Below are 8,330 nucleotides of genomic sequence, written 5' to 3'. Positions count from 1 at the left end.
TTACTCATCTTTTGAAGCGATGATAAAATCTGTGCTATATACCTGTCAGGGGTTGTTGTGAGATAGAATAAGATGTAGAAAAAATATTTTGCAAAAGTACAGGTACTAGACAAATGTGAACTATTCTTACTGACTTGTTCAGAGCTATACACTCTAGCATGATACAGTTAGTATGAGACACTATCTCTACACAGAGAAAGTTAATGGCTTTCCATAATATTAAGATGTGAGAAAACAGCACAATAGAGATTCTCAAATATCTTAATATTTTTATTAATTTCACGCTTGATTTACTGTAGCCCGACCAAACATTTTAAACATGAAAATTGTATCATGTCAATCTTCTGACTAAAACTGATGACCTCTCATTGCACTAAAAATAAATCCACCCTCCTTTCCCTGACCTACAAGAGGTCACGGCTATTCTAGCTGGTGCCCTGTCTCACCGACCTCGAAGTGCTGTTTTTTTTTACCACCCTAGGGAAATAGTTTCTTCTTAGAATTCTCCAAATTGTCTCCTATCTAAGAGTTTTTGTGCATACTAGTGACTTCACTTGAAATGATTGCTCCCTCTTCCCTGGCTAATAGCTCCCTCTATTTTGGATCGCTGATAAAATGTTACTTTTTGAAGGAAGCCATCTGTGTGTAGTAAGTATCCCACGGTCCTCTCTCTCTCGTAGCCCTCTTTTTATGTCACAGTATTTCTAGTTTTTATAGCCCTCATTCTAAAAACCAAATGAAGTATTTGTTACTTCTAAATAATTGCTTTCCCCAATATACCATACATTTCATGAAGACAAATACTTGGCATGTTCCTTTTTTCAGGCTATGCATGATGCTTACCATAGTAACTAACACAATAGCACTCAATTAATGTTAACTTCATTGTTGGGTTGCAGGCAACATTTTTTCAAAAGTATCAGTTTTCTTTTTTGATAATTGGATAAGTGAAAAAAGAATGTCACTTTCGAAGGACAAAAGTGACTAAGCCTTTATTTTGAATGAATACTCATTAAGAGTATCAAATATTTTTTAGATGATTTTTTTTAAGGGATGGTCCCCATCTGGGGCATATCACTTTGTTTGAAATGACCCCTCTTTTTCAGAGTTCACTGGCAGGCATCATTCACCTTTGCCTTTACTACTGCTATGTATTCCTCTAGTTTCACAAAAACTTTGGTAGAAAGCAAATACTCCTAACAAATGTAAACCTGCTAGATGAGAGCAGAATCACCACTAATAGGAAGGCTATATTAACTGTAGCACCCATACAGTATGCAATTTTTTTTTAAAGATTTATTTATTTGTGCATATAGAACTGGGGTACAGGCCAGAGGCTCAGGGGCGGCGAGAGTCTTCACCAGAGACAGAGTGGGGAACAGAACAGGCAGATCAATGAAGTACACTGCTGAGGGGAGCAGCGGGCGGGTCAGGAGAGGTCTGCCACGCCATGTGGTCACTTCCGGGGCAGGCGGGAATCGAACTCATACGGAAGTGGTTTTAGCTTCTCAGTGCTGTGCTTTAACCCGCTGCGCCACCAGGGAGGGCCTACAGTATGCAATTTTTAAAGAATTCTTAAGCATTGAATATTTCTCACAACCTCATATTCTGATCATTATATTTAAAGGCTAGAAAAATATAATTTTGTTTGTAAGACACTTGCATTGTAATCAATGGTACCATAAGACAAAAATAAAAAACGGAGGCTTTAGGGGGATACTTATTGTACTGTGTTCTCCCTTCTAAGTCTAAATGGCTTACTCTTCCCTTCCACATTACCTTTGCTTGAATTAAACAAATGACTCATAGATCATGCTGCTGTTGAGGATATTGTGCAAAGACATGTGTATTTTGCTAATCTTTGAGCCCATCTGTGGTTTTCCTGTGCCAACCCTATAAATGATCTGTAAAATATTTAATATCTTCAATGATTCAGGATTCCCAGTGATACCAGGATACTAAGCTTTGACTATGTCATACATATCTTCTACATGAGGGAAAAAATAATAAAATATAAAGCATGTTTTCAAATTTCATTTCTTCCCCCTTTCCACTGACATATTATCACACTTCAATATGGTTTCAAGCTTGTTTATACATTTACTTCCCTATTTATTTATGCAATTAATTTACTTAAAAAATTATTTTGAAATAAGTTCAAATTAATTTAGTAACTGCAAAAATGGGATAAAGAAAGCCTATGTGTCCCTCACCTGGCTTCCCCCAATGAAGTAACTAACAAAATCAGTACAATTACCAAACCATGAAATTGACATCAATGTATCAACTTTAATTAATTATTCTACAGACTTTATTCAAATTGCAGCAATGTTTATGTTACAAGACAGAAAAAGGGGCATCACAGAACCACCACACCTGCCCATTCTGAGTAGGTTCTGCCTTCTACCACATCAGAACAAAACATATAGACCTTCAATGGAAAGGAACGCTAATACAATTATGTGCAATACAGCAAAGACAATGAATAGAGTTTCTAAATCAAACATCCAAAGTTACCCATCTGATGGTGGGTTAATGTCCAGCCAAATAGGATTGGCCCAGAATAAAGTCCAAAAGTCTGCCCCAGGTCTAAAGCACCTTTTGTCAGGGGCCCATCGAAGAGTGAGAAACAGCCAGACAAGTGTGGGAGGAAAAGAGCAAAATCAAAATCCAGATAAACGCTGCCCTACTCAACCTCCCACGGGTCTCTCACCCACTTCTGTATCAACCAGTCCAGGACCAAGAAGGCAATGCAAATTCTACACGTTTCTCTCCACTCCATGTGCCTCCCTCAGGTCTCCTGGCTCTCTATCCTGCCTCTTTCCTTCCTGTCTCCTCTCCAGTTTCTCCTCCTCTCTGCTCAGCTCCACCTCTCTTGGGTGGGGCATGGAACCTGGAACCTCCCCCTTTTCTGGGGACTATCCTATTATATTTACATGCATTTATTTTGGGTTTTTTTGGTGAATAATTCTTTGAAACATTATTACATGCATAGATCTGTGTAACCACCACCACCAGCACAATTAGGATACAAAGTTGTCTCATCATGCTAAAGAAATTCTCCCATGATTTCCCTTTACAGTCACACACTTCCAACAATCCTAACACTTAACAAATACTAATATGTTATCTGCCACTGCAATTTTGTTATTTTGAAGATGTGTGAATGGAATCATAAATATGGTAATATCTGGCAATTGGTTTTTAAAAACTCAGCATAATGCTCTTGAGATCCATACATGATGTTGTATGTAGCAATAATGTGTTCCACTTTATTGTTAAGTGGTATCCAGTGGTAATCCATCTATTAGTTGTAGGACATGTTGGTTGTATTCAGTTTCTGGTTATTGCAAATAATGCTCTTTTCAGCATTTCTAAATAATACAATGTGTAATCATACATTTTCATTTCTTTTGGGTAAATGCTTTAGAGTAGAATTTCTGGATTATTTGATAAGTATATACTGTATATTAACTGCCCTGTAAAATATATAAAACAGAATTTATATATATCCACTCTGGAAAATATTCTGTTTTATTTGGTGATATTTTATAGTCCTACAAAAAATGAACCATTGTTTCCACACTCTCACCAGAATTTCAAGTTATCACCAATTTCCACTTTTGCAACTCTCTTATTTATGTAGCTCTGTTATGTTCTGGGTGAAGGGTGTGGTTTAGTAGCATACACTAGAAGATATAGAATCCTGAATATCTGAATCATATACAATATTGTAAACCAATGTTATATTAATAAAATTATACGTAAAAAGTGTCCTTAATGTTTAAAGTAGTGTATCGTCTTCATGAAACATCTGTTCTTATGCCCAGTCTCTGATTCGATTTCCTGCCTTTGCTGTTGATTTCATAAAACTTTTGAGGTGTTCAAGAAAAAGGTTTTTTGTTCGATAAGTGATTTCCAAATATTTTCTACCAGTCTGTGGCATAACTTTTCATTACTTTCACAGTACAATGTTTTTAAATTTTAATGAAATCTGATTTTCAATTATTCATTTTTATATTATAGATCATGCCTTTAGTGTTGAATCTAAGGACATTCACTTTCTCAAATATTGAAATCATAAAGGTTTTCTCTCTCTTTTCTTAAGATTCATTTATTTATGCATACAAGAACCAGGGTACAGGCCAGAGGCACAGGGTGGGTGAGAGAATTCACGAGAGACAGAGTGGGGAGCAGAACAGGCAGATTGATTGAAATCTATTGCTGAGGGGAGCAGCAGGCAGGTCGGAAGTCTGCCATGCCGTGTGGGTCACCTCCCTTCTTTGAATTGTTTTTACAACTTTGTGAAAAATCAGTTCACCATATTTGTTTAGGTCTATTCTGGACTCTGTTCTAATCCATTTATTTACACATCTACACATCTGGCAATATACTACACTATATGGCTACAGTTATATGATGAGTTTTAAAACCAGGGAGTATGATTGCTCCAACTTTATTCTTTTAGAAAATTGTATTAGTTACATCACATTTTCTGCTTTTTCATATGAAATTTAAAATCAGGTTTTGGGGTTAAATAAGTCAATTGTATGGTAAAGGATAAAATTGGACTTGTAGTGGTGAAATTAGCATGGTATAAAAAGATGTTGATTTGTAATGATGTACACCTGAAACGTATATAGTGTTATAATGCAATGAAACTTCAATAGAGATGTGATCATTTCAATGGAAACTAGATTTTTGCTGGTGTCATTACATAGTGTGTGCAAATATTGAATTATGATGTTGCATACCTGAAGTAGATACAGTGTTATAAATGAATGTTATCACAATAAGAATTTCTTTAAATTGCTTTAAAAAGTAATAAAATCAGCTTGAAAAAAAACTGTTGGGATTTTGATGAGGATGGCATTAAACCTATAGATAAATTTGGAAAGAACTGACATCTTTCTTCATTTGAGTCTTCCAATTCATGAACACGGTATGCCTCTCCATTTATTTCAGAATTTCATTACCTCATTATTTGAAATTTCCAGGACAGACCCCCACTTACATGATTTGTTAGGCATATACCTAAATATTTCACTTAGCGGGTATTGCAAATTTTTGAAATTTATATTTTCAGTGCTAATATTCACTTTTTTGTGTACAAAAGCTATGACTTGTTTTTATGTAATCTTATATCTGTCACAAGTGTAAATTCCCTTGTTAATTATAAAAAGTTACATATAACCTAGAACATATATGTACACACATACATACATATACACATATATACTCATGCTTCTTGAGGTTTTCTACATACTCATGCAGTATGATTCTATTTTTTATTATTAGGGATATATTATTACTTTGTGAATAGGAGACATGTCATAATGATTTTCTTTCTTTACAGACTTCAAAGCTTTCCAAAATTCTCTCTTTTTTTTAATTCTAAAGCCCCAAATCAAATAACAACATTAGATAAGGCTTTGCATCTCTAATAGTCTATTTATAAATTGGAAATTTTGCCTCTTTATCTTCCTTCATTTTGACATGATTGCAATATCAAAGGTTATTCTGATGCCATCTGCAACATTGCTACAGAAAGTAATTTTTGAAGTACTATAAGTTTGGAGACAAGGACCTCATAATAAAAATAGCCACAAAGGCAAATCTTTATCTCTTGTGAAAAATGTAACAAACAACTAAGTTTCTTTCAAAATACAAAAATGTGCTTTTAGTCATTGATTTTTACTGTAACCATGTATAGAAAACACCTTCTAAAGGTTTGGCTTCATGCAAGATGTTTTGCACCTACAGCACAAATCTTATTACTGCTCAGGTTTCCTCATTATCTTTAAACAGGAAATTTATGTTAATAGTTTATCTCCTTTATCCATTTAAAATTGTCACAATTTGAGAACTTCCATGCTGTAAATTCTGCAATAAATACAACAGGTTGAGGGATTTTATTCTTGAGCTAATGAATAGGCTCAAGACCTGGAGTGTCTAGAAGAGAGGAGAGGGTCTCACATGATGAGAAGGTGATGCCTCGCATGACAAAACCAGATGATCTAGACATCTGTCTTACCAGAAAGCAGGTTTCTCCAACAGAAAGTTTATTTCTAGAGATAAACTTAAATGTAGTAACATTCGTTTATCCAAGTAATTGTAACAGCTTCTCTTATGCCTGCAGCATCTTGATTAACCTTAGTTTCTTATATGAAGGTGACATTAACTGGAAAATGTCTGATCTGAACCTCTTGGGGAGGACTATCATCAAGGATATCAGTAGAGTTTTCTTTAGCACAGTTAATTGTGCACCTGGTTTAGTTACAGAGACATCAATCTCCTTGAAAGGGAGTGGTACCGTATTCTCCAACCCACTTAAAGATGGACAAAACTTAGAGGCCAGGTGAAGCTATATATCACAGAAGGCAGGTGGGCTCGGGGGAAGTAGGGAGAGCTCTTGCTTCTACTATCTGAATTGTATCCTTGTACTGCTGGGAAGGAGACATGGAAAAAGACCCATGGACGAGACACAAGTAGAGACGCTTGGGTGCAAAGTGACAAGAGACACATGGGTAAGAGACTTGCGGGGAAGCTGACAATAGCAGCCATTATCTTGATGTACTATTTCCTGTGGTGCCAGTTTTCTAACACCTGTTTCAGCTCCCCCTTCTTAATGGTTGCCTACCACAAAGTTGCTTTAGAGTTGTGGCAAGCTTTAACGCCACAGCAGCCCCACTTCGGGCTCCACTCTGGCTGGACATTTGCCCACAGGGGATGAGTAACTTGGGATGTTTTACTGGGAAAACTATTCTTTCTTCTTTTCTTTCTCTAGGCACAGTAATTTTATTACATCTCACAGCAAGTCTGCTGTGCTTTTGTGCACATGCTTGAACCCTTCTAGAGAACCAAGTTTGGTGGTTGCTGGTTGCTCGTTGGTGACAGTTTCTGTGACTTCAAGTGCATGGCCTCTAGTTTTACTGTTTTTCATGCAATTGAAAATTAATAGAGCAAAAGTTTTTACCTGCCAAAGGCATGGGAATCAATCTACACATTGATACATACTTGGAAGTTCCTCAGACTTCATTGTAGCTTACTCCTATGTTGGAGAGCAAAAGAAATTATGTCATATCCATCAGAGTTTTCAGGCTACACAAGTAACTAAAGCAGCATCATACAGGTTAGCAAAGGAAAAACAATCAATTTATAACATATGGATGGAAAGTTCACAAGGGTGTAAATTCTAAAGAATATTGAAGTAAGCCGGGCATATTTATCCTGTGTGTTGGAATCCAGGGCATCAAGGACACTCAGTGGCAAGACATCACAAGACACACAAGGGAGTGACCTCAGATAGAGTACAGATGAGAGTCTTAGAGAAAGCATCTTAATGATAAACCTAGAACTAGAGAGAGAACACCGCACTAGGTCCTAAGAGGACAGCAGTGATTGTTTCTTTAATTAGGAGAAGAACGAAAGTGGGCCCTCCCTGGTGGCACAATGGGTTAAAGCGCAGCACTATGAAGGTATCCGCAGCCACTGCAGCATGAGTGCCGTCTCCGGCCAAGGGGGTGACTCATATGACATGGCAGACCTCTCCTGTCTCATGTGCTGCTCCCTCAGCAGTTATACTTCACTTAATCAGCTCCCCACTCTGTCTCTGGTGAATCCTCTCACCCCCTGTTTTAAAAAGCTGTGCGTTGACCACATCCTCCCCTACGTGAGAATTACTAGATAACATTTTCTGTGTTTGAGGTTTTACAGGATTTGTGAAAAGATGTTTAACTTAGTATGCATGGTTGTTGAACACCTTTTTCCCCCAGTCGTTTTAGTGCCTAATTCAAAACTTCCACAAGGGAGATCTTTTATTCTTTCTCTTCTGTGTCTTTCCTGGAACCATTTTTATGAACTTCCTGGTGCCAAGATTAGATATGCATTAGTAGTGAACATCTCTGTATGAGGAGAAAGTTGGCAGTGATTCTCAATCTATGACATCTATTTAGGTCACATGGATTGAAGAAAAGTACTGAACAACTATGTTTATTACCTTTAAAATAAATTCAATAGAGTGTTAATTTTAAGTGATTTTGCTAATGATATTTATTCTTTTAATTTAGTTCAGTTAGTTCAGGTGCCTCTGAGATAGTCAGTGTCAACAACATTGTGATAGAATGGATGCTAATAACATTTTTAAAGAAAAAAAAAATCCCTTCTTCTGTATACATATAAGTCATACAAGACTTATATGTAGAAAAGTAAAGGTCACTATATGTTTGTATGATTCCAAGGTAGGCCTTTTGTTTTGTTTTGTTTTGGTGTGGGCAGGTATTTTATTAAAAATTTTAGTTCACTGGGGCCCTCCCTGGTGGTGCAGCGGG

Source organism: Condylura cristata, unplaced genomic scaffold (assembly GCF_000260355.1).
Source record: "Condylura cristata isolate star-nosed mole 26May11 unplaced genomic scaffold, ConCri1.0 scaffold00019, whole genome shotgun sequence".
NCBI classification, from domain to species: domain Eukaryota; kingdom Metazoa; phylum Chordata; class Mammalia; order Eulipotyphla; family Talpidae; genus Condylura; species Condylura cristata.
Note: the sequence above shows the minus strand (reverse complement) of the source record.